The sequence below is a fragment of the Enhydra lutris genome, unplaced genomic scaffold (assembly GCF_002288905.1).
Source record: "Enhydra lutris kenyoni isolate GAN:26980312 unplaced genomic scaffold, ASM228890v2 scaffoldscaffold7, whole genome shotgun sequence".
NCBI lineage: Eukaryota > Metazoa > Chordata > Mammalia > Carnivora > Mustelidae > Enhydra > Enhydra lutris.
In genome coordinates, this window is record NW_019154091.1 from 23,070,478 (window position 1) to 23,087,539 (window position 17,062).

The following is a 17,062-nucleotide window of genomic DNA, read 5'->3' on the forward strand; positions in this document are numbered from 1 at the left end:
TTAGAAGCAGTGATCAAATAAATTGAAGAAAACATTTTTGACCTGGGAAAATTTCTAAACTTCTTTTTAAAGCAATTTTAATTAAGATTCCTTTTAGACAAATTCTGATAATAAAAAGGATAAAGGATGAAACAAAACAAAACTCCACAAATACTTTTAGAACACAAATCAGATTTTCAGCACACATCTGTGCATTATTGAGCAGGAAAAAAAAAAAAGTTTTTTTTTTTTTTTTTAAGATTTTTATTTATTTGTTTGACAGAGAGAGATTACAAGTAGGCAAAGAGGCAGGCAGAGAGAGAGGAAGGGAAGCAAGGTCCCTGTTGAGCAGAGAGCCTGATGCGGGGCTTGATCCCAGGATCCTGAGATCATAACCTGAGCCGAAGGCAGAGGCTTTAACCCACTGAGCCACCCAGGCGCCCCCCCCACCCCACCAAAAAAAACTTTTAAAATAAAAAAGATTCCATGTTCAGAAAATATTTATCCAACGAAATTATCATTCTTTTACAAATGTCATATGACAACATTCTCAGACATTATGAAGCCAATATACATTCTGACTGAGTGATCATCCTTAAAGTGACCCCCACCCCCACTCCCACCACCAACATCATGTCTAAATCAGAGTCTCCCAAAGAGCCTGAATAGCTGTAGAAGCTCTTCATCAGAAGTTTGAGCTTTGAAATAACTGATGAGAGTCTGAGGAGCCATTTTGGACTGGGGAACACTTAAGGACTGTGTGATAATGAGAGATCCCAATACTAAGCACTCCAGAGGCTTTGGGTTTGTCACCTACGCCACTGTGGAGGAGGTAGATGCAGCCATGAATGTGAAGCCACACAAAGTGGATGGAAGAGTTGTAGAACCAAAGAGGGCTGTCTCAATAGAAGATTTTCAAATACCCAGTGCCCACTTAACTGTGAAAAAGTTTTTTGTTCATGGCATTAATGAAGACATTGAGGAACATCATTTAAGAGATTATTTTGAATAGAATGGGAAAATTAACTGATTGAAATCATGACTGACTGAGGCAGTGGCAAAAAGAGAAGCTTTGATTTTGTAACATTTGAGAACCCATGACTCTGTAGACAAGATTGTCATTCAAAAATACTGCACTGTGAATGGCCACAACTGTGAAGTAAAGAAAGCCCTATCCAAGCAAGAGATGGGTAATGTTTCATCCACCCAAGGAAGTCAAAGTGGTCCTGGAAACTTTGGTGGTGGCATGGAGGTAGTTCTGGTGGGAATGACAACTTTGGTCATGAGGAAACTTCAGTGGGTGAGGTGGCTGTGGTGGCGGTTGAGGTGATGGTAGATATGGTGGCAGTGGGATGGCTGCAATGGATTTGATAATGATGGTGGTTATTGGGGAGGCAGCCCTGGTTACTCTGGAGGAAGCAGAGGCTATGAAAGTGGTAGACAGACTTACAGAAACAGGGCAGTGGCAACGGTGAGTGTGGCAGTTAGGATAGTTATAACAGTGGAGGAGGTGGCTATGGTGGTGGTAGTACAAGCAACTTTAGAGATGGTGGAAGCTCTAATGATTTTGGCAATTACAACAATCAATCCTCAAATTCTGAATCCATGAAAGGAGGAAATTTTGGAGGTGGAAACCCTAGCCCCTCTGGTGGTAGAGGGCCAATACTTTGCCAAACCACAAAACCAAGGTGGCTTTTGTGTTCCAGCAGCAGCAGTAGCTATGGTGGTGGCAGAAGGTCTTAATTACTGCCAGGAAACAAAGTTTAGCAGGAGAGGTGAGCCAGCGAAGTGACAGGGAAGGTACAGGTTACAAAAGACTTGTGACCTCAGTCAAGAACAGTGATGGCAGGGCCTAGCTGCTACAAAGACATGTTTTAGATAGTACTCATGTGTATGAGCAAAATACTTAGGACTGTATTTGTGACTAATTGTATAAAAGATTATTTTAGTTTCTGTCCCGTGGAAAGTATAAAGCATTCCAACAAAGAGTTTTAATGTAGATTTTTTTTTGCACCCATGCTATTGATTGTTAAATATAATAGTCTGATCATGACACTGAATAAAGGTGTCTAAAAAAAGGGGGGGGCAACATACTTCCTTTAAAAAATTAGTCAAACAGATAACTTCAATTGACGAGTGATAAATCATATTAAGAATGGAAGAACAAAGAGATTGTGATTTTAAATGGATATCAGTTGAAATATAGAAGGATGTAGTCTAAACATTCCTGGGGTTAAAAAATAACATAAAGCTTAAACATTATTCTTAACAGGAAAATAAATTATTTAAAGATATTACTATAATGTAATTCTCAGATAACAATACCAAGAAACTAAATATGTGGAGAAAGACCAAACTTGTCACTTATGAAAATAAATGGATCTAGGTTTAAAAATATTTGTATGTATATTGAAGTGCTGGATGTCAATTTACTGGATGAAATAACCTTGTAAGAATACAATTATTAAAATAGACTCTTCCATACTCCTAGGTCCTGAATACCATCTAGATTAATAGATTCTCAGTCACTCAGATACTGACTAAAGCCTCATTTCCTAATTCATAAATTCCCTATTGGTCTAAAGCAAAAATTGACATCCTCTTTCTTTTCAAAGCTTCTTTCCTTCTTCCCTCATTGGTGTCTGCCACAAATTACCAACTAGAAAGGGTAAGAGTTCCAGTTTTTTTTTCCTCCCTCCTTTCTCTCAAGTTTTAGCAAAAATAAGAAATTACAAGAATGTACAACCTTAAGTGACAGATGCTACTATAGTCTAGCATCTGGAACCATATTTGTATTGGGTATTTAAATATCACTTCTGGGGCACCTGGGCAGCTCAGTCAATTAGACATCTGCCTTCAGCTCTGGTCATGATCCCAGGGTCTTGAGATGGACCCCTGCATCAGGCTCCCTGCTCAGTGGGAAGTCTCCTTCTTCTTCCTCCTCTGCTTCTCCCCCCAGCTTGTGCACTCTCTCTCAAATAAATAAATAAAATGTTTTAAAAATATAAAATGAATGGGTCAACCAGGAAATTAAAGAAAAATTGAAAAAATTCATGGAAACAAATGATAATGAAAACACAATGGTTCAAAATCTGTGGGACACAGCAAAGGCAGTCCTGATAGGAAACAAGAAAGAAGAAAGGTCTCGAATACACAACCTAACACTACACCTAAAGGAGCTGGAGGAAGAACAAAAAAGAAAGCCTAAACCCAGCAGGAGAAGAGAAATAATAAAGATCAGAGCAGAAATAAGTGAAATAGATACAAACAATCAAACAAACAAACAAAAAAAACCAACAACAACAATAGAAAAAATCAATGAAACTAGAAGCTGGCTTTTTGAAAGAATTAGTAAGATTGATAACCCTCTGGACAGACTTATCAAAAAGAAAAGAGAAAGGACCCAAATAAATAAAATCATGAATGAAAAGTAGAGATCACAACCAACACCAAAGAAATACAAACAATTATAAGAACATATTATGAGGGGCGCCTGGGTGGCTCAGAGGGTTAAGCCGCTGCCTTCGGCTCAGGTCATGATCTCAGGGTCCTGGGATCGAGTCCCACATTGGGCTCTCTGCTCAGCGGGAAGCCTGCTTCCCTCTCTCTCTCTGCCTGCCTCTCCGTCTACTTGTGATCTCTCTCTGTCAAATAAATAAATAAAATCTTTGAAAAAAAAAAAAAGAACATATTATGAGCAACTCTATACCAACAAATTTGACAATCTGGAAGAGATGGATGCATTCCTAGAGACATATAAACTACCACAACTGAACCAGGAAGAAATAGAAAACCTGAACAGACCCATAACCAGTAAGGAGATTGAAACAGTCATCAAAAATTTCCAAACAAACCTCCAAACCTCCAAACTCCAGGGCCAGACAGCTTCCCAGTGGAATTCTACCAAACATTTAAAGAAGAATTAATTTCTATTCTCCTGAAACTGTTCCAAAAAATAGAAATGGAAGGAAAACTTCCAAACTCATTTTATGAGGCCAGCATCACTTTGATCCCAAAACCAGACAAAGACTCTACCAAAAAGGAGAATTATAGACTAATATCCTAGATGAACACAGATGCGGAAATTCTCACCAAAATACTAGCCAATAGGATCCAACAGTACATTAAAAGGATTATTCACCACAGCCAAGTGGGATTTATTCCTGGGTTGCAAGGTTGGTTCAACATCCACAAATCAATCAATGTGATACAATACATTAATAAAAGAAAGAACAAGAACCATATGATACTCTCAATCGATGCTGAAAAAGCATTTGAGAAAGTACAGCATCCCTTCCTGATCAAAACTCTTCAAAGTGTAGGGATAGAGAGCACATACCTCAATATTATCAAAGCCATCTATGAAAAACCCGCCGCAAGTATCATTCTCAATGGAGAAAAACTGAGAGCTTTTCCACTAAGGTCAGGAATATGGCAGGGATGTCCATTATCACCACTGCTATTCAATATAGTACTAGAAGTCCTAGCCTCAGCAATCAGACAACAAAAAGAAATTAAAGGCATCCAAATTGTCAAAGAAGAGGTCAAACTCTCACTCTTTGCAGATGATATGATACCTTATGTGGAAAACCCAAAAGACTTCACCCCAAATCTGCTAGAACTTGTACAGGAATTCAGTAAAGTGTCAGGATATAAAATCAATGCACAGAAATCGGTTGCATTTCTTTACACCAACAACAAGACAGAAGAAAGAGAAATTAAGGAGTCAATCCCATTTACAATTGCACCCAAAACCATAAGATACCTAGGAATAAAACTAACCAAAGAGGCAAAGAATCTATACTCAGAAAACTATAAAGTACTCATGAAAGAAATGGAGGAAGACACAAAGAAATGGAAAAATGTTCCATGCTCATGGATTGGAAGAACAAATATTGTGAAAATGTCTATGCTATCTAAAGCAATCTACACATTTAATGCAATCCCCATCAAAGTACAATCCATATTTTTCAAAGAAATGGAACAAATAATCCTAAAATTTATATTGAACCAGAAAAAAACTCAAATAGCCAGAGGAATATTGAAAAAGAAAGCCAAAGTTGGTGGCATCACAATTCCAGACTTCAAGTTCTATTACAAAGCTGTCATCATCAAGACAGCATGGTACTGGCACAAAAACAGACACATAAATCAATGGAACAGAAGAGAGAGCCCAGAAATAGACCCTCAACTCTATGGTCAACTAATCTTCAACAAAGCAGGAAAGAATGTCCAATGGAAAAAAAAAAAAAAAAAAACAGCCTCTTCCTGTTGGGAAAATTGGACAGCCACAGGCAGAAAAATGAAATTGGACCATTTCCTTACACCACACATGAAAATAGACTCAAAATGGATGAAGGACCTCAATGTGAGAAAGGAATCCATCAAAATCCTTGAGGAGAACACAGGCAGCAACCTCTTTGACCTCAGCCAGAGCAACCTCTTCCTAGGAACATCGCCAAAGGCAAAGGAAGCAAGGGCAAAAATGAACCACTGGGATTTCATCAAGATCAAAAGCTTTTACACAGCAAAGGAAAGAGTTAACAAAACTAAAAGACAACTGACAGAATGGGAAAGATATTTGCAAACGACATATCAGATAAAGGGCTAGTATACAAAATCTATAATGAGCTTAGCAAAATCAACACCCAAAGAACAAATAATCCAATCAAGAAATGGGCAGAGGACATGAACAGACATTTCTGCAAAGCAGACAACCAGATGGCCAACAGACACACGAAAAAAGTGCTCCACATCACTCGGCATCAGGGAAATACAAATCAAAACCACAATGAGATACTACCTCACACCAGTCAGAATGGCTAAAATTAGCAATGACAAAATTAGGAAATGACAGATGCTGGTGAGGATGCAGAGAAAGGGTAACCCTCCTACACTGTTGTTGGGAATGCAAGCTAGTGCAACTGCTCTGGAAAACAGCATGGAGATTCCTCAAAAAGTTGAAAATAGAGCTACGTTATGACCCAGCAATTGCACTGCTGGGTATTTACCCTAAGGATACAAACGTAGTGATCCAAAGGGGCACGTGCACCCGAGTGTTTATAGCAGCAATGCCCACAATAGCCAAACTATGGAAAGAACCTAGATGTCCATCAACAGATGAATGGATAAAGAAGAAATGGTATATATATATATATATATATATATATATACACATACATACAATGGAATACTATGCAGTCATCAAAAGAAATGAAATCTTGTCATTTGCAACTACATGGATGGAACTAGAGGGTATTATGCTCAGCAAAATAAATCAATTGGAGAAAGACAACTATCATATGATTTCCTGATATGAGGAAATGGAGATGCAACGTGGGGTGCTTGGGGGGGAGGGTAGGAAAAGAATAAATGAAACAATATGGGATTGGGAGGGAAACAAACCATAAGAGACTCTTAATCTCACAAAACAAACTGAGGGTTGCCAGGTGGAGAGGGTAGGGAGAGGGTGATGGTGTTATAGACATTGGGGAGGGTATGTGCTATGGTGAGTGCTGTAAAGTGTGTAAACCTGGTGATTCACAGACCTATACCCCTGGGGCTAATAATACATTATATGTTTATACAAAAATTTAAAAATTATAAAAAAGTATGTATTTATGACTTTTTTTGTTCTTTTTTCCCGTGAGTGCTTGTGTGAGCTTTTTGGAACCCCTGTCACTGGAATCTCACATGCAGCAGCCTGATGTGAGTACATCTTCCTCTGGTGACCAGCTGTGACCCTCCCTCTGTTCTGCCTTCAGGAGGACCTCACCACACCAACCCAATTAAGTGAGGTTGTCATTTCCCATCAGGCTGACTCTCATCCAGCTATCTTCCTCAGAAGTGCTCCACAGGAAGATACACAGCTATCTTACTTGTTCAGTTCTGAACCTCAGTATTGTCTTCAGCATATCTCCCTCACCTCTATCAGGCCAGAACCCCCTGGTCAGCCTCTGGTCAACTGTTATTTTGCAGGTATGTTACAGGCACTAGTTGTAGTGCCTTTCCAATACCAGGACACTTGTCAGTCTTTCTGAACTTGCTCTTGTAAGCAGTCTTTCTTGGCTGGGAGGGAGTGACAGTTCTGTGCCTTTGGGGAGGGAGGAGGAAATTAGCACTCTCTTCACAGAATCCCTTATTCTCTTCGGAGAAATTGCTGTCTAAAGAATTCCTAGCTTTTGCTCATATAATATTGTGGTGGAGATGGACTGATAGTAATAGAACTGGTTTTGGACACTTCTTTTGCATGTTCTGCAAAAATTTCCATACCTAAAATCACAGGTTCCTTTGTACTAATTGCTTTCAAATATGAGGCCAGACTTTACAATAGGAGTAGTCTTATTTTAATAGTCTGACATACTTAACTCACTGTATAATTCCAAAGTCTTTAGTTATCTAGCTTCTGTATGTCCTCTAACCTCATTCCCACCTGCTCCATGCAATCTAGCTACAATGGCTTTCTTTAAATTCCTACATCGTATGCACCTAAAACTTTCCTGTTTCTAGAACACTATTTTCTTAAATCTTTGCATAAATCTTCATTCAGAAAGTAGTCACCTACTGAGAAAGAGCTTTCCCAATCCCCTTTATCTCATTCTACTGCTTTATTATCTTTATGGCACTTACTAATTTCTAAAAATTACTTACTAATTTCTATCTCTTCCTACATGAGGGTAAATTCCAGAGAAGTGGGAAACTAGGATATAATTTATATTGCTCTAACCCCAGAGATTAGAAAGATGCTTGTTTCAGGCTGTATACCAATAAATAGAGCACTAAACAGAAAAAAGAAAAAAAAAAAACAGAACAGATGATAATATCTAAGGTATAAAAGAATGGTGTATTCTCTATACAACAGATAATCAAAAAAGAAATAGGAGAAATAAGTTAAAAAAAAAAAAAAAGCTTTTGAAGTATAGGTAATATTTTACCAGGCAAGAGCAAATTTAGGAAGCAGAAGTGCAAATATTAAATATTAACATCTTACACTGAATAGGTATATTGCTAACACATACCTTTCATTATATTTTAGTGTCAAATATTAGAGCATCAAAGATAGAATCATGCGTTCAATGAGAGCAGGGACTTTTGGATTTTCATTAACTTTTTTTGTTAACTAATATATCCACAATACCCAGAAAAATGTCTGTAATATATGTTGAAAGAATAAATGACTCAATCTATCTAAATAAAAAACTCATAAATTTGACAAAAATTAGAATTTGAATAGTTAAATTGGTCAAAATACAATTCAAAATTTAGGCAGAACAATTAGGCAAAATAGATAAATCTACCCAGTGGGAGTTTAATGTAATTATTATTAAGGATAATAGTTCTTTCCAAATACCTTTAATTCTTCCATGCCTCTTTTTTTTTTTAATGTTTTACTTGGAAAAACCACAACATTGTCATATTTCATGTGTTTTGTTGAATGAATGTGGTATAAATAATGTGTAATGAATACATTATTAATATGATAAACTGATTCATATTAAATATTTTACTTTACAAGAAAAGACTATATTTTGCAAACATATACACACTTTATTACATACCAGGTTAAACAGAATACTTCATATGTACCTATAAGTCAGATTTATGTTTTCAGTTCAAGATGACAACGTAGGAAGTCTGTGAACTCACTTTCTCCATGGAATACACCAAATTACACCAATTAATATAACAATTCCTCCTGAAGAACTGTGGGCTGACTGAGCAGTAACTTAACAACCAAAGATAGAATGTAAAGAGCAAGAGAGAGACATGTCATGGTCTTGAAGAGTAACTAGCATATACAGCCACAGTGCCAGCCACCCAGCCAACAAAAGTCATCAACCACAGAGAGGCTGCATAGACAACACCAAACACAAGACCACTCCCTCAGCTTTAGAAGCAGTGGTCATTTTGACTAATCCATAGAAATAAACACAGAAAGTCAAACAAAATGGGGAAACAGAGGAATACATTTGAAAAGAAAGAACAAGAAAAAAAATCTTAAAAAAAGAACCAAATGAAACAGTGATAAGCAATACGCCTGATAAAGAATTTAACATAATGACTGTAAAGATACTCACCAGGTTGGAGAAAAAGACTGGAAAAACTCAGTGAGACTTTGAACAAAGAGATAGAAAATGTTTTTTTAAAAACAAACAGGTTTGAAGAATATGATAATTGAAAAAAAAATCCACTAAAAAGAATCAACAGTAGATTAGAGGCTGCAGAAAAACTATCAGTGATCTAGAAGGCATGGCAATGGAAAACACACAAGCTGAACATCAAAAAGTGAAAATAATTTTAAAAAATTAGGATGGATTAAAAGATCTCTTAGACTATAGCAAGTTAATGAATATTCCCAGTACAGGAGTACTAGAAGGAGGAAAGAGAGTCAGAAAGGTATAGAAAACTTATTTGAAAAAAATAGTAACTGAAAACTTCCCTGAGGGAAAAAAAAAGATATTCAAGTCCAGGAAGTAATGAGAGTTCCAAAGAAGATTAACCCAAGTCAGTCCACATCACAGCACAGAATAATTAAAATGTCAAAGGTTAAAGATAAAGAGAGAATCTTTAAAGGACCATGAGAGAAAAAAAAGTTACCTACAAGGGAAAAACAATAGGGCTATCAGCTGATTTTTCAGTGAAAACTGCATGCTAGAGGAAATTAGCATGCTTAAACTAAAAAAACCTACAACCAAGAATACTCCATTCAACAAGGTTATCATTCAGATTTGAAGGAGAGATAAAGAATTTCCCAAACAAAAGCTAAAGGAGTTTATCACCACTAAATTAGCATTATAAGAATGTTAAAGGGACTTCTTTAAGTGGAAAAGAAATGGCCACAATTAAAAATAAGAAAATATGAATATATATATGAATATAATAATGTGAAGAAGAGAGTAAAAAGGAAAGAGAAGGGGGAAAAAGATTTTTTTCTTTCCTTTATTTTTTTAAGAATGTGTTTAAATTCAAAAGACCATCAAATTAATATAGATTACTATTCACTTAGAATGTTATATATGAACCTCATGGTAATCATAAACCAAAAACTTATGAAAGATACACAAAAAAATAAAGAGAAAGGCAAAACTTCATGATACTCATTGATCACAAAAAGAACAACAGAAAGAACTATAAAAACAACTAGAAAACAAATTCTAAAAATGGCAACAAGTACATATTTATCAATAATTAATTTAAAGGTAAATAGCCTAAATGTTCCAATCAAAAGACACAGAATGGTAGAATCAATTAAAAAAGTAAGACCCATCTATATGCTGCCTACAGAATATTCACCACAGACCTTAAGATGCATATAGACTGAAAGCGAAGGGTTGGAAAAATATTCACCATGCAAGTGGTGGGGGGGAAGCCAGGGTAGCAATACTTACATGAGACAATATAGACTTTAAAATAAAGACTGTAACAAGAGACAAAGAGGGCATTACCTAATGACAAAAGATCAATCCAACATAAGGATAGAACAAGTATAAATATCTACCTAACACTGGAAAACCTAAATACATAAGGCAAATAGTAACCAAGTAATCAACATAAAGAGAGAAACTAATGGAGATACAGTAACAGTAGGAGATGTTAACACTCCACTTATATCAATAGATAGATCATTCAGACAGGAATCAAGAAGGAAACAGTATCTTTGAATGACACATTGGACCACATGGACAAAACAGATATACACAGAACAATCCATCCCAAAACAGAATACACATTCTTTTCAAGTGCACATGGAAAATCCAGAAAAATCACATATGAGATCATAAAAGAAGCCTCAATAAATTTAAGGAGATTGAAATCAGGCCATACATCATTTCTGACCACAGTGGAAACCAGAAATAAATCACAAGAAAAACCTGGCAGAAACACAGACGTGTGGACTCTAAACAATGTGATACTAAACAACCAGTGGCTCAATGTAATGATCAAAGAAATAATTCAAACGAAAATGGAAACACAATGGTCCAAAATCTCTGGGACACAATAAAAGAGGGAAGTATAGAGCAACACAGGCCTACCTCAAAAAAACAGGAAAAAATTCCAACAATCAAACTTCACACCCAAAGAACTAGAAAAAGAACAAACAAAGCCCAAGGTGAGAAGAAAGGAAATAATAAAGATCAGGGCAGAAATAACTGATGTAGACAAAAAGAAATAGAAAAAGCCAATGAATCAAGAGCTAATTCTTTGAAAAGGTAAAATCAAAAATCCTTAGCCAAAGTCATCAAGAGAAAAAAAGAAAGGGTGTAAATAAATAAAATCAGAAATGAAAGGAGAAATAACAATTGACACCACAGAAATACAAAGTATTATATGAGAACGATCTAAAAAATTACATACCAACAAGCTGGGCAAACTAGAATAAATTGGATAAATTCCTAAATACATACAATCTTCCAAAACTGAGCCAAGAAAAATAGAAAATCTGAACAGACCAACTCCAAGTAACAAAATGAATTGATAATCCAAAAACTACCAAAAACAGAAGTCTAGGACCAGATGGATCCACAAGTGAATTCTACCATACATTTAAAGAAGAGTTTATACCTACTCTCCTCAAACTATTCCAAAAAATAGAAGAGGGAAGAAAGCTTCTAAATACATTGCAGGAGGCCACATTATCCTGATACCAAAATCAGACAGAAAACTATAGGCTAATATCCCTAAAAAACATAGATACAAAAATCCTCAACAAAATATCATCCAAGAGCATACAACAATCCATTAAGGTGATCTTTCACCATAATCAGATGGGATTTATTCCTGGGATGCAAAAAGAGTTCAATATTTTCAAGTCAATCAGAAACCAAATCAACAAAAAGAAGGTTAAAAATCACATGATCATCTCAACAGATGCAGAAAAGTCATTTGAGTAGTTTCAACATCCAATCATGATTAAAAACTCTCAACAAAATAGGGCTAGAAAGAATATACCCCAACATAATGAAAGCCATATATGAAACACCCACAGCTAACGTCATCCCCAGTGGTGAAAAGCAGGGTGTTCCCTCTAAAGTCAGGAACAAGATCCATTCTCACCACTTATATTAAAACATAGTAACAGAACTCCTAGCAACAACAATCAGAAAAGAAAAAAGAAGACCTTGCCTGAGCCCACCCTGAGACAGCAGTTCTCCACTCACACCCACATTGGGTGGGACAGGCCATGCACCAATGCCAACCGAGCAGATACGGGCAGAGCCATGGTGGCCAGGCTCAGATTGCTGCTTCTGGTACTGCTTCTACCCACACAGATTTATTCAAATCAAACAACTATTTTAACACTGTCAAGTACCTTCTCCCAGACTACCTCAACTGCCCCAAATTCAGCTAATACTACAACCATGTGAGTGCTTTGAAGTCAATAGCCAGTCTTTTCTTGATCTCATTCTCCCATCTATATCTCTACTCTTTAAAGACTCAGGTCAAGAAACATCTATACTTCCCCATCTTCTAAACCCAATCCAAATGGTGTCTAGACATCCAGTGCGACAAGGAAAAAACAGGTCTTCATTGAATTTGCTAATCCACACCTTGTTTCATTGACAGAAAATGTTGAGGATTCCAAATCTGATTGGTTTAAGAACATGTGAAGGGTTTGACTAGGTGATGAATGTCTATTAAATCTCCTGGAGTTTCATGTATGAGATGAAGAGACAATATCCAAGATTAGTTAAAAGATAATTTCTTATGGCTAAGGAAGTATGGACATGTAAAATTCTACCTTGAAAATGAGAATAGATTTTTATCTTACGTAGATATAAAAGATGGGATGTGAACAGATTCAGTTTTCATTTGGCTCATTAAATCTTTAAGGCCATGAAACACTTAATACAAAAAGCTTCCATGATTCTATTTAAATGTACATTAGAAGGAATGTCCAGGTGTTACTGTAAATCCTCAATGCATTGTTTCAGCAGTACAAAATTAATGCCTATGTACTCTAGATAAAAGTTTTATGTTGTTAAGCTGTCAATGTTTCTTGGGAACTGAAGTCTTTCCTCTGAGGCTTTGACAATGAATTTGACAATGCATTTGACTTTTTATATAGTAGTTGACATGTGCCAGGGCAATGATGGGTTGGTATCAACCCTCAATTGAAGCATAATGAGTAAGTTTTGCTTATGTACTTATCATTTTTTCCTATCTAACAAAAGTGCCAGATTCATTTAACTAAACCGATTCCAAAAGAGTAAAAGAACACTGACCTAAACTAATTTCAAAATGTCTTTTATTTCTGCATATGTTGAATACTTTTTGCAATTTAAAAAGTGATCTGTTTTGAATGTAAAATTGACAAATCTTGAAATTAAAAAGGCAAAATATGTGCAGGAGCCAAAACTGTGAATCAAGTTTTTGGGAAGTGAAGACTGGGAAGCTTATTTACATTAAAGTCAGAAAAACTTTTATACTCTTTTTGCAAATATATATATATATATATATATATATATATATATATATATATAAAACTCTGAATCAGAATAGCCACACTTGGAATACTTTCTGTTAGTTAATGCTTATATATAGTTAGAACCTGATCCTAAGATTAGAGTGGGCTTGATTCTGGAAAGTAAATTTTTTCACAACTGCCTTGATGCACAGAAAGCTTTTTAAAAATAGACACTCAAAGGTCTTTTGTTTGCATGGTCAAACACTGATGCTTAGATGTTCCAGTACTTAATGTAGACTCAGTAGTCTTGATAACCAAAGTAATTTTTCCCATTTTTAGGAAACTACACCAGAACAACCATATCCAACAGATCTCACTGCTCTATGTGTGAATGAATATTCAATTTTGTTTCATACCTGAATGCTGTATATCTATTTTGGGTTGTGTATTCTATTTGTGTATTTATGCTTTGATTCATAGTAACTTCTTATGCTATGGAATTGATTTGCATTGAACAGAAACTGTAAATAAAAAGAAATGGCTGAAAGATTTAAAAAAAGAAAGAAAAGACATCCACATTGGTAAAAAAAAAATTAAATTGTCATTATTTGAAGACAATATGGTACAGAAATCCTAAAGACTCCACCAAAAAAATATTAAAAGTAAAAAAGGAATTCATAAAGTGATAGGATACCAAATTAATATCCAGAAACTGGTAGTGTTTCTATACACTAACCACAAAGTTGTAGAAAGAGAAATTAACACACACACACACCCCATTTACAACCGCATCAAAAAGAATAGGATACCCAGGAATAAACTTAAAGAGGTGAAAGACTGGTGTTCTGAGAACTGTAAAACACTGGTGAAAAAACTGAAGATGACACAAACAAATGGAAAGATATTCTATGCTCATGGGAGTGGAAGAATTAATATTGCCAAAATGGACTTATTACCCAAAGCAATCTACAGATTCAATGCAGTCCTTATCAAAATACCAATAATATTTTTCACAGAACTAGAACAAATAATGGTAACATTTATATGGAACCACAGAAGACCCTGAATAGCCAAAGTAATCCTGAGAATGGTATCCCAAGTCCAGATTTCAAGGTATACTTCAAAGCTATAATAATTAAAACACTAAGGTATTGGCACAAAAATGGAGACCAAGATCAACGGAACAGAACAGAAAGCCCAGAAATAAACCCTCATTTGTACAGTCTATTAACCTATCACAAAGGAGGAGGGAAGAACATGTTAATGGGGAAAAGACAATCTTCTCAACAAATGATGCTGGGAAAAGTGGACAGCTACATGTAAAAAAATGAAACTGGACTACTTTCTAACACCATACACAGAAATAAACTTAAATTGAATTAAACACCTACATGTGAAACCTGAAACCATAAAAATCCTGGGAGAAAACATAGGTAGTAATTCATCTTATAACATTAGCCCTACAACATTTTTCTAGCTATGTCTCCTAAGGTAAGGGAAATAAGAACAAAAATAAACTATTGGGCCGACATCAAAATAAAGTTTTTGCACAGCAAAGGAAATGAAAAAGAAAACAAAATGGCTGAATGGGGGAATATATTTGCAAATGACATATCTGGTTAAAGCGTCAGCATCCAAAATATATAAAGAACTTATACAACTCAAAACTCCAAACCAAACATCCTATTAAGAAATGGGCAGAAGATCTGAGTAGACATTTTTCAAAGACCAAGATAGATGGCTAAAAGACCATGTAAAGATATTCAACATCACTCATCATCAGGAAAATGCAAATCACAGCCACAATGAGATATCACCTCATACCCTTTAGAATGGCTAAAACCCAGATAGACAAAAACAACAAATGTTGATGAGGAGGTAGAGAAAAAGGAACACTTGCGTACTGTTGGTCAAAATGTAAAGTGGTGGGGCGCCTGGGTGGCTCAGTCGGTTAAAGCCTCGCCTTTGGCTCGGGTCATGATTCCAGGGTCCTGGGATCGAGCCCCACATCAGGCTCTCTGCTCGGCAGGGAGCCTGCTTCCTCCTCCTCTCTCTCTCTCTCTGCCTGCCTCTCTGCCTACTTGTGATCTCTGTCAAATTAATAAAATCTTTAAAAAAAATGTAAAGTGGTATAGGCACTGTGGAAAACAGTAGAGAGGTTCCTCAAAAAATTAAAAATAGAAATACCATATGATCCACTAATTCCACTTTTGGGTATTTACCCAGAGGAAAACAAAATAGTAACTCAAATATATATGCACCCTTATGTTTATTGCAGTATTTACAATAGCCAAGACATGGAAACAACCTAAATGTCCATCAGCAAACAAATGGATGAGGACACAAATAGATAAGGAAATTATAAACATACATGGAATATTATGTAGCCATGAAAAAGGGTGAGTTTATGCCTTTGAAGGTATTGAAGGTATCATGATAAGTGAAATAGGTCAGACTGAGAAAGACAAGTGCCATATAATTCCACTCATAAATGGAATCTTTAAAAAAATGAATGACAAAAAGAAAGCAGAATTATAGAGAATAAACTGGTGGTTGCCATTGGGGAGGGGGTGGACAAAATGGGTGAAGAGGAGAGGGAGATATATGTCTCCAGCTATGAAATGAATAAGTGACAGGAATAAAAAAGCAGAGCATAAGGAATATCATCAATGATATCGTAATAGCAATATAACAGGATAGATGATAATTATACCTATGGTGAACATAGCATAATGTGTAAACCTGTCAAATCACTAAGTTGTACACTTGAAACTAATGTAACATTGTGTGTCAACTATGCTCAAATCTTTTTTTAAAAAGTCAGATTTATACAGATGTAATTTCTAATTACAGTGTAACAAACTATATATTAGTGAAAAAAAGTTTATATAAGAAATATTCATCCACTATTTAAGAAAAGAAATAGTCTCAGTTATTTCAAATGAGAAACTAAAACAGGACTTGGAGACAAAGTAAGTAAAACACTATAAATTATACAGTAAAATCTGCAGTTAGGAATTTATATGTGTGATATATTACTACTTAAGAAAAAAGCAAATAATTATTTAGAAATCTGCAAAAAGGAAGCACATATGGAGGGTGAGAAATTAAGATTTCCAGTAAATTTATGTACATTTAAGTTTGTATATATTTTGCAATTTTTATTATTTTCTAATTATAAAAGCAATATCTAATAGATAAATAAGTATAGGAGATCACTTTATATATCTGTATACTATTGTGTCTAAGCCATTATTCCACAAAGCTTTGTTTTGTAGTATATTTATAGCAATGCATTTGTATGGTGGTAGAAGTGTCAATGTTCAAGAATGCTTGGGAAATAACCAGGTTAAACCAAAATAAGGAGACATTTTGACAATAGGATTTTTCAGCTAACAGGTAGATTAAGACATTGTGATTTCTGATTTTTTTGTTATAATATGCAAATTTAGTTATTAGAAATATTTTTTGGCAATATTTTTTAATTTTTTATTAATATTTTTTGTTAATATTCTTGAGTCTAATATCTCTAATTTTTTAGAAATACTATTATATGCTGATATACACTTCAAATTTTTGTTAAATTGGCAATTTTCTAGGAAAACAGAAATGATGAAAATTGAATATAAAGCAAAATTTATGAATAAACAAAAAGTTTATTAAAGAATTATAATTGAA

At 35.2% G+C, this 17,062-nt stretch overlaps 1 pseudogene; it reads left to right on the top strand.

Moving 5' to 3' along the window:
* The first annotated feature begins 745 nt into the window (after nucleotides 1–745).
* On the top strand, nucleotides 746–1,722 carry LOC111142336 (annotated as a pseudogene).
* Nucleotides 1,723–17,062: the final 15,340 nt, after the last annotated feature.